Source organism: Felis catus, chromosome D3 (assembly GCF_018350175.1).
Source record: "Felis catus isolate Fca126 chromosome D3, F.catus_Fca126_mat1.0, whole genome shotgun sequence".
NCBI lineage: Eukaryota > Metazoa > Chordata > Mammalia > Carnivora > Felidae > Felis > Felis catus.
In genome coordinates, this window is record NC_058379.1 from 14,094,353 (window position 1) to 14,109,335 (window position 14,983).

The 14,983-nt window shown below is 51.9% G+C and overlaps 1 protein-coding gene across 3 annotated transcripts in view; it reads right to left on the bottom strand.

The window, feature by feature from the left end:
- The window catches only part of NOS1 (nitric oxide synthase 1), a 182,042-nt gene that overhangs the window by 98,685 nt on the left and 68,374 nt on the right, over nucleotides 1-14,983 (bottom strand). The window contains exon 1 of one of the 3 annotated variants that reach the window (XM_023241468.2): nucleotides 12,361-12,418. The exons of the other annotated variants lie outside the window; for them this stretch is intronic. The gene's annotated coding sequence lies outside the window, so the exon portion shown is untranslated. Of the gene's footprint in view, nucleotides 1-12,360; nucleotides 12,419-14,983 lie in introns of those variants that run through there. 3 annotated transcript variants of the gene reach the window in all.

Sequence of the window (14,983 nt, forward strand, 5' to 3'; positions counted from 1 at the left end):
AAGCAGAATATTTGAGTCAAGGGGGCAGAATAATATTAGGTCGAACCGAGTAAAATTGCAGATATCCACCTGTTTTGTGACCTGCAAAAATGGCAATTGCCAGCGAAATTTCATTTCCACCTAAACTATAAACGGTTCTGCACAAAAGTGCTTTTAGACCCAGGGTATCACTTGCTTCAAAAAGTCTTGGGTCAGATGCTACAGACAACAGCCCATAGGCATACACATGAGTTCTGTTTGGTCAACAGAGCTAAAAACATTTTTTTTTTTTTCAAATTGGTTACCACTACGTAAAAAAACCTGGAAGTTTCACATGAAATGCAAATTTCTGGGGTTTTTTTTGGAATGCTGGACGGTGTGCTAGTCCTCGATCTGCATTTCTGAATGTCGGCACACAGCTGGGGTGGGTAGTGGCACCCACTTTAAATGTTTATTTTTATTTATTTTTTGAGAGAGAGAGAGAGAGAGAGCACATGCACATGTGCATTAGCAGAGGAGGGGCAGAGACAGAGAGAAAGAGGGAAAGAGAGAATTCCTAGCAGGCTCCGTGCTGTCAGGGTGAGCCCAGCATGAGGCTTGAACTCATGAACTGTGAGATTATGACCTGAGCAGAAATCAAGAGTTGGATGCTTGGCCAACTGAGCCCCCCCAGGCACCCCATAGCAGCGCCCCCTGTAGATGGGGCATGGGCTCTCCAGTTCCCCTCAGCCCCATGCAGCCGCCCTCACTCATTTGTTCCTTGCCAGGACCTTGGAGGTATCTATTTGACCGTGGGACCCCTGTTACATAGGGAGTTTTTAAGAGAAACAAGGAAGGTCACCTTTAGAAGCTGCCCAATGAAAGGACAGATGTGCTTAGTGACCTTGGGTCCTGCCATAGGTGCCCCTGGTTGATCTGGGTGTTTAATGGGATGCCCACCTTCCTGACAGCCCTCTGCATCTGTCCCCGCTTGTGCCCCGTGGCCGATGCTCATCCAGCCCTCATGTTCCCTGGGTTACAGCTACGAGAACGGGGGAGCATTTCACACAGCAGTCACCTTTAACTCCCTAGCTGCTGCTTCACTCCACTTGGTGCAGGGGTTTACAAAACCCTTCCTGGAGTGACACCTTTCTCTCTAAATGGAGCTTTCGCTTTTGACGTCAAAGCAGTCTGCCTACTCGTTCCGACAAGAGCTGCACAGAGACCAGCTTCCCTTCACTTAGAGGGAACACACAGTCCAAGATCTCATTCATTTTCCTTAGGTGACTCTACCTTGGGGTTCCCTGCACTGGCTGGGTCTTCATCCCATGTTGTACCAGTGCATCTGGAAAGCCCCTAGAAGATACCCCTCCCTCGGCCCTGAGCGACACATGCCCGCCTGATTCAGCCTTACTGAGCAGAGCTCTGCGAACGTCCCCCCCTGGAAAGTAAAACCACCACGAGCACCATCTAAGCTGACATCACAGAGGCAGGAAGGAAGTCTTACGGGGGATTGTCATAGTTAAGACTGTAGGCCCTGGGTTCAAATCCTGACTCTGCCATTTACTGACTGGGTGGCCTTGGGCAAGACATCTAGCATCTCTGTGCCTCTGTTTCCTCATCTGTAAAATGGCAAATACTAGTATTTACTTTGCGAGGCTCTTGTGAAAATTACACAAAACCATGTCGTGTTTCCCCGACCACCTGCGCCTCACCTATGCAATCATCTGTCTTCCTCACAGTTGATTCACTTTTTACCTTAAATACTTATTATAGCCTCATCTTTTTTAAAAAAAACTTTAAATGTTGATTTATTTTTGAGAGGGACACACACAGAGTACAAGTGGGGGAGGGTCAGAGAGAGAGAGACACACACAGAATCCAAAGCAGGCTCCAGGCTCTGAGCTGTCAGCATAGGGCCCCACGCGGGGCTCGAACTCACAAATGGTGAGATTAGACCTGAGCCAAAGTCAGACACTCAACCGACTGAGCCACCCAGGCGCCCTTATTATAGCCTCATCTTAAGGAATAATATCCACGGAACCATGGTACAGAGATGCCAGCTACATTTGTCTATTATCGATCAAAACAAGTATTTAATGAGTCAATTTAAAAAAGGGATACCACCATGTTCCAATCGTGAGACAAGCATTGAACACAAATTGAGGGACCTCCTCCACAGTAACTGACCAGTAGCTTTCAGAAGTTTCAAACTCCTAAGAGGCAGCCCGTGTGACAAACTGTCGCAGAGGAGAAGAAACTAAGGAGAAATTAGCACTAAAAGTGTGTGGGATCCTGGATAAGATCTGGGAACAGAAAACGGTCATTTGTGGGAAAAGTGAGATTCAAGTGAGGTTGGTAGCTTAGTTAACAATTGTACCAAAGCTCTGAATGACGTTAACATCAGGGGGTGCTGGATAAGGGAGATAAAGAAACTTGGTGCACTATTTTTGCAACATCTCTGTAAGTCTAAGACTACTTCAAAATAAGAGATTTAAAAAAATGAGTACAAGTGAAGCACTCTCTCTCTCCCCTGCCTTTCCCCGCCCGTCCCCCTCGAGCGCCTGGCAACAATCTACTTTCTGTCTCTATGGATTTGCCTGTTCCGGGCATTTCGTACAAACGGAATCCTACAACACGTGGTCTTTTGTGCCTGGTTTGTTTTACTCAGCACCATGTTGTCAAGGCTCATCCACGTTGTGGCATACGTCAGTAATTCATTCCTTTTTATGGCTGGATATTACTCCATTGTATGGACACACCACCTTTGGTTTACCTGTTGATGGACATTTGGGTTGTTTCCACCTACTGACAATCACGAATGGTGTTGCTCTGAGCGTTCATGTACAGGTTTTTGTCGGAACGCTTGTTTCCAAGTTTTAGTGGGGATAAGGTTTCCCACTGGGGTGGGGAAATGTTTTGGAGCGGGACAGAATTGATGGTTGTAAACCACTGAGGATGTATGCAAATACCACTAAATCATACGGTTTAAAATGATACGTTTATGTTATGTGAATTTTACCATAATTTACCACTTGGAAAAGTTCTGTTTCTGCGAGCCCAGCGCTTAGCACAGCACCCGGCCCTCGGCATGTGTGCGAAGAATGCTGGCCTGTGCTGACATCATTGCTGGACCCCCACCGGTGCCCCGGCTCCTACTCTGTGATTCTTTCTACATCATCATGGGGCTTTGGCCAAGAAGTTCCTCCATGTTTGATCTACAGCTCTTCGAAGGTCAGCAACAAAATTTCAGGGTCCCTGGGACACCACCACTAGAATGCCTTGCTTCGAAGGCATCTAAGAACTCCTGCTTCACAACATGAATACCTGGCAGGTACGTCATACCTGGCCATCGCCTCCAGCTATGTGCTCAGAGCATCATGGAGTAGACATCCAACTGGTTGCTTGTTCACTGAACACCAAGCCTATTTCAGCAGCCTCTCCAATAAGCCTTACCTCCTCAGAAGACTGCATGCTTTATTTACCCAAGATGCTACCCTACAATTTGCTGCTTAAGTCATGATGCCTTGAAATGGATTGGACTTTATAATGCCCACTCCCCATTTCCTCAAAGTACCTTGGGATGTATTTTGGTGCTTGCAATGAAAGTAAATGCCGGATCCATTTTGAGAATTTCATGGGGATCCTACAGAAAACTGGAGACACTCCAGCTCATCCCAGATGAGGGAAGCATGTTTCTGCCCAAAGATGCCGAGTTGGGGTTGGCTTTCTTCCTGATAATCAACAAGGTCTTCCTCTTTTCTCTGTCTGTGCAGCGATGGTTGTTCTCTATCCTTTGGCCCCAGACCTATTCTCCATCCTTCTCCTAACTTATCTGGGCCCCGGGAGGAGTCTGACCTCTATGGATATCAACAGGATCCTTGTCCTCTGGCTTCTGATCGGGTTTGGCCAATGGGAGAAAAGGGAGATGGGGAGGAGGGAGAGGGGGATCCATGCCATCTCAGTGCTGTGGTCTGGAGAGGTCTACATTCCTCTCTGAGCACAGCTTCTTCTGAGAGCTCCCCACACCCCATTCCATGGCCCAAAGGTTTCGGTAACGTGCTCCCTCCCCCTGCTCCACTGGGCCTGGGGTGGTCATCACTGGCCCAGTTGCTGGTCCTTAAATGCTTCACTCTCCCTTGCTGGCATCTTAAATTGCATTCTTAAATAATACTTTCGTTACATTATCTTGGAATCAAAGTATCACAGCTACAGGTGTCTTCTGTTTCCTGGTTGGACCCTGGCTGAGAAACCTTGACCAGGGTCTAGGAATGAGGAGTACCAGAAGCAACCGCAATGGTCAAGGGTGTAGCATGTCTACACTGGATTACCTTAATGGTGATCCTCATCCTTACGAATAAATGCACGGAACACCCAATAGGCACTGAGCATTTAACGGTCCCAATAACCCAGTGAGGTGGAATCATCCCCATGCTTACAGAAGAGGAAAACGAGGTTTAGAGAGAGATTCAATAACCTGCCCAAGGTTACAGGATGAGTAAGTGGCAGTGGCTGGATTCGAATCTGGCTTGGATGGGCTCCAGAATCCTGCCTCCTGCCATCACCTCATATCCAGAGGGGTCTCATACATCTAAAAGCCAATGTCAGGGCAAGGCAGACCCCTGTGCCTGGGAGAAGAGCCTGCTGTCTCCAAGAAGGATGTCAAATCCTCAATTTTGGATCACCTTTTGGAGCTGAAACGCACTCAAACCACACCCGGGCTATCAAGCCTCGCAGTGGAAAAGGCAACTGGGGAAGATATTCCAGAGACGAACCTCCACCTTGTTTCTGAATTCCTCAAGAGGCCCAGAACCTGTTTTGCTGCTGACAGAGAGAAGTGTCTGCTCACTGCTCAATGCCCCTGATGTAATGAGCGCCTCAGAAGAGGGCTCGATTGGGATGCTAAACAGCCGTAAATGACATTGTCACCAGCCTTCATAAAGCACAGTGACTCATAGCCCTAATTAAAATGCTGGGGGGAAAATGTAAAGAAAGGCTGCCATGAAAAACAGTGACATTCTGCTAAACTGCAGGACTATTTCTTCCAGGAAAAGCGGTGCTCGTGAGCGTGTGTATATGTGTGTGCATGTGTGCGTACGCGTGTGTGTGGTGGTGGTGGGGGGGGGCAGAGACGAGAAGCCGCATGTTATTCTTGCGAGAAACTTGGGAAAATTCAACACAGAGGAAAGCCTAAAGCTATTCTTGCCACCCCACTTCTCATTATGAAATATTTAAACACAGAGAATTGAAAAGAATAGTACAATAGCAATTATGAACCTCTAACCAGATTGGACGACTCTTACCACTTGCTATATTTGCCCTGCTTGTACCTGTCTGTCCATCTGTCCATCTACCCACCTACCCATCCATCTATCAGCTCTCGCTGACTTCATCTATCTACCTACCCTATTATCTTCGGTCTGCATCTATCTTTCCCGACCCATCTGAAAATAAGTTGCAAATGTCATGAAGCTTCAGCCCCTAACTCTTAAGCACGCATATCTCAAAGACAGTGTCTCACAAGGTGCACAGTGCTGTTATAACACCTAAGAAAATTACCTGTACTTGCAAAAGGTCCCCAAATATTCAGTTAAGGTCACATTTTAAACAATGGCAACTGGAGTATTAAATCTAATCCCTACCGCTCAGGGGACAGAAGCCAATCGCAACATGGAAACAGGCTGTCAAGTGGTTCCTGAGCAGGCAGGCTGTTGGCTTCATGGGGGCTGGTTCTCGTCATCAGAGTCGCAAGATCAAGTGCACAAAGCACAATGCTTGACTTAGACACCCGTTTGGAACCAGACAAAAAAAAAAAAAAAACCTCCAAGTCTAATTATACCATACTGTTTTTTAAAAAGAGCCCCTCCTCAAGACAGAATCTCCACATGATTTCATCCCGTGTAATCACCCATCTTGAACACAAAATGTGCCTTTCAATGACTTCTTGTTATTTCTGAAATGCAAATCCCCCCCCCCCAAAAGCCCAAGAAGCCATCATTAGGCAGGAGAGTCGGAAAGAAATGTGTAATTTCGGAAGGCAAGCCTTGAAGGAGGTACCCCCAAGAAATCCTGTGCATTGAAGACAGCAGTTAAGGAAATATTTACCTACACGTAGGAGTTTTGCATGCTTGTTAAAAAAAATAATCAAAACCAATAAAAATATCAACCCCAAACATCCATCCTGTCTCATTATTTTATGCCCTGCCTGGCGAGAAATAAAAGGATTTTATTTCAGCGACTACAGTGATACTCGGAAAGAAATGACAGATGAAGGTTTTTCCAGCTAAGACTTATCTTAATGAACTAGCACATAGATGTTATTGACTATTTTCATTACCTGCATTCTGGTTACATGAACGTAATTGTTTTCATTTTCCTTATTGGATATTGAACAGTCACAGCTAAGAGACTGCCTCAAAATCCAAAGGGGGAAAAAAAAAAGAAACATGCCCAAAATATGTCAGTTATTATCAGGTGGTATTTTGATTTATCCCCCTAGGTTACATTCTTAGGCTTACAATTCCTGGGATGAAATACAGCACAATGAAATCCACACGGCTGTTTTAATGACCCAAGGCGATGGACGGCCCACATCATGTGCCCCACTGCATTCTAGTTATGGGCAAGTTGGTCGCTTTCTTGGACACCCGAGCCCCTTGAGGGAAGGGAGAACGTCTTCTGTTTCTTTACGCCCCAGCCTCTCCTGCGGAGCTCTGTCACAGAGCTGGGAGCTTGGGGCTCGTTTGCTAGATGAAGAAACGGCTGCCCAGACTCTTGTTCATGACAAGAAGCCCTTTAACTCAGAAGCACTGACTGGTCATCCACAGCATCTGAAGTTGCCATGTGCCCTTCTTCATTTCAACCTGGAAACAGGTTCCAGAAAGGCCCACCATTTAAATCCCCATGGTAATGATGTAGCTGTCAAGTTTTGAACAAGGAGGGCATTCCAGAGTATTATTTAACACCGGTGGGCCAAGTTTCCCAGCAGAAGCCGAGACACTTTTTGGGATACCCCCGATAATCTGTGGAATTTCTTTTAGGTGCCTTTAGTCAAGATGCCTAAAGCAGCTTGAGTGGCCAACAAACAAACAAACAAACAAACAAACAAACAAAGAAGACCTGTGTTTTCTGGGAACCCCAACTGACAAGAGGTGACCTTATGATGGTCGGGGGCAGAACATCACAAATCAGAGGTGAGGAAAGAGAAAACGTTGCCCGGGCTGGAAGTGAGAACTTCACCCCTGCCAAGGGCCCCTGTGTTTCTGGTGCTAACAGACCAGTCTTCCTTCAGGAACTGTCAGCAGAAATCACGAATGCCACTGACAGACGAGAATTGGGCAAACGTTGGTCTCCGGCAAGCCCCAGAACGTTAAAGTGGAAAAGGTCTTTGAGGGGTTGTAAATGGAAAATGTCTTCAAGGGCCACGCAAGTGACATAAACAATATTTAATGGTGGGGTTTCTGACCTAAAGGTGCAAAGAAAAGAAAACTAAACCAGACCAGCCCAAAATGCAAAGCCCGTAGCAGGCAGCCAGAACATTCCTGCAGGTTTCCGAATGGCATTGCCCTTGAATGCTAAACATCATTTCACAGATGAGAAAATCGACGCTGAGCGAGAACAGGCATGGTCCACGTCAGAGGGCTAACTAAAGGGGTCTCTCTTGTTTCCATTTCTTTGCTTTGTTCTGATCACTAACACTGGCCTGATGCTGTTTCCCGTTCCAGAGTTCCACATATACTCTCTCACTGCATCCTCCTAACAGCTCCATGCGCTAGCCATAACCCCCATTTTATGGATGACATACCTGAGGTTCAGAGAGGTTAACTCACTCACCCCGAGTCACAGAATCCGCAAGTGCTAGGGCCTGGTGTCAGGTGCCTCCCCAGATGACATCCCTTCTCGATGTTCCGTGTGGTCTCTGCCTTTCAACCTGGCTGCACTTGACCCAGTTTGGCACCGGAGACCCTGTCACTGGCAGGATGCTACGAATCAGTAAGGCCGATGCTGCCTCCTCTGAGCAGTCCTACGTGGATACCCCCAGTCGTCCATTCGGGATGCCTGCTGCAACATTTCACTGCAGCCTCTCCCGCAGAACCGGCACACGTGCCACAAGGCTTGTTTGGAGCCCACTGCCCGACCAGACCACAGGCTTCGTCGGAGAGGAGCTCACCCCACCTTAATCTGAGCATCTGCCCTTGGGGTCCGGCACCGAGCCTGCCGTTTAGCACTCATCATTACACATTTGACAAATGTGCTGACGTCTGCCGCAGAGCCACAGATAACTGCTACTCATCTTCGGCCGATCGTCACGAAACACGCCTATGCCAAGACCCATGCCTGCTGCACCCTGTTAGCTACACTTTTATGGGGGACTTAGGGACCTTTTCTGTTGATGGATCATTTTTATTTAACAGATTCAAGTAGACTCAATCTTCCAGCATTGCTGGGTGCTGTTCATAGGAACAGGCCTGTGAGTGATATAAACCTGCAGGACTTGGAAAGGTTGGGTCGGGGGCCGACGCGGCTGTGGAAGAGCTCCAACCAATGGTTTTGGTGAAATCAATGGTAGTTAGACAGGGTTTATCAGCATCTGTGATTACTCGGCCCCTAAAATTTTACCCAATAGATCACTTTTAAATGAAATCCTCTCTGCAAGGACAGACGGGTCCACCAATGGAGCTAATGCCCAACAAGACACAGGGTCATAGGGCTGATGCACCAACAAGGTCAGACTGGAAGGAATCCTGATCAGTCTCTCCTGAACAATCTGACAACAACTGGGAGAGGGAGAGAGAGAAAGAGAGAGAGAGAGAGAGCGCACTACAGAGAGAGAGGGAGAGAGAGGGAGAGACGTAATCAAATTCCTTTAAGTTCGGAAACCATGGGGCTTCTCTATCCTGGAGTAAACATGATGCTATCAGATTGAGCACTGGCAAAGGGTCAAGACACAGAGGTTTGTCAATACAGTGCGGTGTGACCTTTGGCAAGTCACATACCTTTTCTGAGTTTCGTTTCCCCCTCTGGAAGATGAGGTGGTGGACAAGAGCTGAGGGGATTAGAATCTGCTGCAGAAGTCATGTTAAAAACACAGAAACTTCAGGTCTCCCTCGGAAACGCGGACTCGTTAGACCTGGGTGTCAGAATCTGGCATCTGTGCTTTTGGGTTCTGATGGCGACAGTCTACCGGGCTGCCGTTCAGAAGCTGCTGGATTAGTGAGGTCTAAATGCTATCATGTATGAGGATGAAAAAAACGGTCATATCTACAGTCATTGTAGCCACTGTGTTGTTAAACACACAACCCACAATGACCTGTAATGGGAAGTGTGCCCCTTTGTTCAAACGGGCCAGGTGAAAACTGGTCCTAAAATGCCAAATTCAACTTCTGCGCATTCCAGTTTCTAATTAGGAAAAGCCCTGGTTCTAAAGGGCACAGACTGTTGCCAATGGCTCTCAACCACGTTCCAAAGCTTGCCAAGGCACGCACAGACCCACAGAACCAGAATGATGGGCAATATACTGAGTCTTGTCATAAGACACCCCAAAACATACAGCCAAGAAGGCACCACAGCCAGATCTGTGCATTCTCACAATACCCTGGTGAACTGACCCCCCCAAGTCTTCCTGTGTCCTGGGAAACTGGCACCCCACCAGTAGGAAAGTTTTGGGACAGTTGTCCAGTTGGTACCTTGGACAGCGCCTTGGGCCTCAGAGGTAGAGGCCCTCAGGAAGAAAAGCACCCCGCTTCACCACTCCTAGACTCTCACCCTTTCCTGCAAGGTGCTTCTGTGTGGATGACAGCCTCCTAGACGGCTTGCGTTGGCCATCTGGGGAAAATAAAGAAGGGACAGGAAAAGCATAGGGCAGACCGGTCTGGAAACCACAGCCACACTACTGGCCCCAAAGAGTGCGACAGAAGACTTCCTCTGGAATCACCAATCTTGGCATAAACCTATCGTTTCCAGAACACCTTTCACATACATTATGAAGAAAATCTACAACACAACCCTGTGGGAGTTACGTTCTCATTTTGCAGATAATGAAACTGAATCTCAGAGAGGTTAAGTGGCTTGGTCTCAAGCAAAGATCTTCACCAGATCTCTCTACTATGCTGACAGCTGTTTCTCTACATGGTCAGGGACTTTGGGGAAATTACAATTTCTGGAGACACAGTCGTGCCCCTGACCACTGGGGTAGTCTCTTGCTGAGCAGACGTATCAGGAAATGAGGCTGTGGGTGCAAGGGCATCCACATGGACTTGTTAGACCACTAAGGTGTCCAGACGTGGGTGCCCCCCTCCCGCAGATTAAAGAGCTAAAACCTGAGACTAAATTCTCCAGCTGTGTACTTACCACCTAGGCGACTGTGGGCAGGTCGCTGGGTTTAATCTGCCTCAGCTTTTGCATCTGCAAAATGGGATTCAGATCACTGCACTGGTAACCTGGGGGAGTTCAGGGGAGTATTCTGGGGTATTCCAGGGATACCTTATTATGTGACCTCCCCTTGGCGATGGCACAAAGCCGTGCACTCTTTCAGGGGTTCTGGAAATTGGATTCTTCGTAAGGACTGGGGTGGTGGTAGTGAAAGTGGTGGCGTAGACTGTCTCCCTTAGGATTCTTGCCCAGGCTTCTCAGATCTGTCTGCTGAGGTGCCTGGGGGCACAGAAGAATTGACACCACCCCTGCCAGCTGGGGCACAAAGGCCCCTTGCCAGCTTCAAGTTCGAAATAACAATGGGGAAAATCAGTGCTTCCCTGAGTCTGAACCGGTAGCATTTGCCCCAACCCCAATTAGAGAAAGGGGTAGAAGAGAGGGAGAAGGTTCTTCTCCTTCCTCAGGGGGGCTGGCTTGAGGGGTTAGTTCCTTTTTCCTCTCTGTCAAGGTCGTGGGCCACCGGAGGCCAGACCATGTGCCCTGGGCAGGCTCACCAGCACCACATCTATGCTCAGGGACCCCCTTGGGGGTGCTCCATCACTGGCCACTTGTAGATTCTTCTGGGGTCTGTGTGCACGGTTTGAACTAAACTATGGAATTAGAATGGGATCTCATCTGCCAGGAAGAACCCTATGCATCTTCTCCTGGACTACTCGGGTTCCACTAGAGGTAAGTGCCTCCGACCCCAGCCTGGGGGCCTTGAGGGGCGGATCTGTAGGTCCTACTGGCAGGAAACACCTGACCCTGAGTCTCCCGGATCTGGCCCAGGGGCGTTATAATAATAAACTATCAGAAACACTGAGCACTTTATTCACATTCATAATTTTTTAACGTCCTCACCACAGCCCCACGAGAAAGGAACTGCTTTTCCCATTTTACAGACAAGAGAACTGAGGCCATACACCCGGTAAAGGTAAATCTAGGATTGGAGCCCAGGGGTGTCCCTCGGAAGATCCCTGTCCTCGCTCTACGCCTTGTCAGCGCGCACCTCTTCCCTTCGGGTGCCCACCGCAGGCAGCACGGTCTCCAGCCCGCAGAGAGCCCGGGGCGCTCCGGCCGCAGTGCCGCCCCCCACCCCGGGATGGAGGCGAGGGTCTCAGGGTTTCTAGGGCGCAATCCAGAGAGCCCTGTCGGGACCCTCGGACCCGAGGGACCTTCGGGTGGTCCTGGAAGCTGGATCTCACGGGGACCCTGCCCTGACCCTTGATCACCTGGAAGCAAAGCCGTTGCTCGCAGTGCACTGCCCGGTCCCAAATCCCAACCGCGGAGCGCGCCCCTCGTCCGTCCGGGGGACGCGCGCGCCAGGAGCCCCAGAGCCTCTTTTCCAGCGAGAGGCACAACTTTCCTAGGTTCTGGGAGCCGGCGCTCTTACACCCCAATCCCGCCCGGGCTGGAGAAGTAAGAGGTGCAGGCGGCCCCGCCATGACCGCGGGCGCGCGACGAGGATCCTCGCAAAGTTGGAAGCCAGGCAGGAGGGACGTTTCCCGAGAGCGGAGCCCTCCCAGCCTCCGGGCCCCCGCCGGAGGAGGCCAGCGATGCGGAGTCCGCCATTACCGCGGGCGCGCAGGTGCCATACCTCCGGAGGGCCGGGCGCGCAGCAAAGCTTAAAGTTGAGGCCGGGCAGGTGCAGCGATCCGCGGGGAGCGGCGTCCCCCAGCCGCGGGCTGCCCGCCGGGGACAGCGAGCGGTGCCAAGGGGTCCGCCATTACCGCGGGCGCGCAGCTCGCAGCCGAGCGCGCGGCTCGAGAGGGACGCGGGTCCCTGCAAAGTTGGAGCGCGGCGGGCGCGTCGACCCCCGGCCCGGCGCCCCCGGCCTGGGGCCGCCCGCTGGGAGGAGAAAACAGGGTCGCCCGAACCAAGTTGGGACGCGCGGCAAACCCCGCGCCTCCCGTGCACTCCCGGGGCTGGCGCCGGGGCGGGGAGCCCTAGGGCACCGGGAGGGGACGCGGGACGGCTGGGCCGAGAACTCACCTGCCGCCGAGCCGGGCAGCGCCGAGGCTGCCTCTTCGCGCTGCGCGCCCGCCCGCCCGCCCGCCCGGCCGCGGGTCCGCTTGCCTGCCCTTCTCCTCCTTCTCTTCCTCCTCCTCCTTCTCCACCTCCTCCTCCCGGGCGCCCGCGGCCGCCGCGCTCGCGGTTCCGAATCCTCCCGGTCCGCCGCCCCGCGCGGCTGGAGGGCGCCAGTGGCACCCACTCACCTCCCGATGGGAGCCGCGCGCGTCCCTCCCCCTTCCCCTCCGCTTTGTGCCTCTCTGATCCCTCCCCGCCCCCTCTCGCCGAGCCCCCACCCCTCCCGAGTCCCCTCCCCTCCCTCCGCCCCAGCGAACCCAAGTTCGGGACGGAGGCTGCGGGCTTCCCCGCGTGCGCCCCTGGCTCACCCCGGCCGCCCGGCTGCCGCTCGCCGCCTGGCCGCCCCTCGGAGGAGCCGCCGCGCTAAGTGGCTCCTCGCCCAGCGGCTGGAAACGCGGCATAAATATGTAGGGACTGAGCCGTGAGCTCAGCGAGGGTCGTGAGGGGGAATTTATTTCTTAATGTCCCTCCTTTATCCTATCATCGCTGAAACGAATTAGCGGTGACGTCCAACCCGGCTGGTTTATGGGTGTGGGGCGGGAGACGTCGCAACCCTCATTAAAAGAGCCGCTCTGGGCTCCAAAGCATACATCTTTTATATAACCTAATTTCCATTTTTCCCCCCTATCAGGAAACACACACACACACACACACACACACACACACACACACACACCACGACGATTTCTGGGAGCCTGGAGGGGGCTGAATGCAGTGGCCACAGGGCAGCTCTCGGGGGCAGACAAGGCCCCACGGGAGGCGGGGATGGTTCTTTCGGTCTCTGCATCAGTGTTGGATAGGATTCCTTAACGGGACAGTGGGCCCCGCGGTTCCCCCACGCGGGGCGTGGCCGGAAGCCCCCAGGAGCCCGCAGCTTGGGTTCCGGCCCTGGCTCTTGGGTGGGCAGACTGGGACAGAAGCAGCCAGTTCTGGAAACGCTGCCTTGTTCCGGTCTTCTCCGGAGCAGCACTTAGGCCTGGCAGCTGGGGAGGGGCCTGGCTCACCTGTGGCCCAGTGGGCCTGCAGGTGGGGAGAGGGCCGGGGCTGGGCTGTGGGAGGAGAAGATGGAGATCCAAGCTTTCCTCCCTTTCTTAGGGGCTCTAACATATGGGTAACCATATAAACCCGTCTCAAAAGCTGTCTTTTCCTGGGCAGATTGCAAAGGATTTTGCATTTCACTGTTACTGCTGCTCACACACTCTTGGGGAAACAGCAAATCAAGGAAAGAGAGGAGACTTCACACACACACACACACACACACACACACACACACCCCACCTGGCTCCAGGTGGCTTGATCCGACTTCCCCCACCAGGCTTGCTGAGAGAAACAAGCCTCTTCAGGTTCTGAGTTCTGCAGAGATGAGGCAAAGAAGAACCCCCCCCCCCCCACCCCTTGTCACTAAGAAATGCTTTTCAGAGCCTCTTGCATATGACGCTCCGGAGAGGGGGGTGTGACTTTGGGGCCAGAAAGAGAGGTATGGGGGGGATGAGGAGGGGAGGAAGGAACAAGGAGTAAGCTGGCGGGTACACGGAGCTGTTTGCTTGGTCCTGGAAAGAAGACGCCAGAAATTCCCTCTGGGCCCCAGGGCTCTGCTGCCACTTCCTGACTGTGCCACATGGGCCAAGTTCCAGAGCCTCGGTTTCCCCAGTGGTGAAATGGGCCTGAGGTCGTCGGGAACATGTGTACGATGAGATGATGCTGGTGAAGCTCTTGGCAAAAATGCCTGGCATATAGTAAATGCTCAGTAAACAGTAGCCAGAAAAGATAGTAACAATGCCGAGACTAATAGTGACATAAACGTTGGATGGGGCACCCCGGGGACGTGGGGCCGCAGCTGAGTCCTTCCAGCTTCCCCGGCCTGAACCATTTCAAAGTTGAGCACAGGCTCTCAGTGGTGTCAGACTCAGAATGCTGCTTCCCTCAATTACCATGGCAACTGGGGAAAATCAGGAAGCCAGGGGAAAGGAAGCCACTTTTCTGCTGGGCTGGCCGTTCACCTGCTCAGAGCAGCTACCTCGCCTGCGTGCGGGGTTGGGCCCAAAATAGGCCTAAGGCGGGGCACCTCCTCTCCTGGAGAACCAGTTGCCCCGATCTGGGGAGATGGGTGGCTGGTGGGGAATGGGCAGCCACGAGATGGTGGGGTCAGGGCCCAGGCTGAGCTATGTCTGCAAAAGGCAGAGGTGGCCTGGGTTTGGGGAGAGGGAGACAGAAACCCTGCTCCTTCAGGTCTGTCCTCACCGCCAGGTGTCCTGGTGCAATTGACAGCAAAGTCCCCCGAATGTGGCTCTCCAGACAGAGGTGTGGGGAGACGGGGCCTTGGAGCCCAGGGTGGGAGCTTGTCGTCCTGAGGGGTCCTGCGTGCGGGTGTGAGAGCAAAAGAGAAAGAAAGAGAAAGAGAAGGAGAGAGAGATGGGGGGGGGTGGAGTTTAGGCAGGGACTCCCCTTCCTTTACTGTGTTTATTGCCATCGGCTTAGGGGACTCGGACAATATAGTCCTCACAGTAGAAAGAATGGCTGTCAGCGT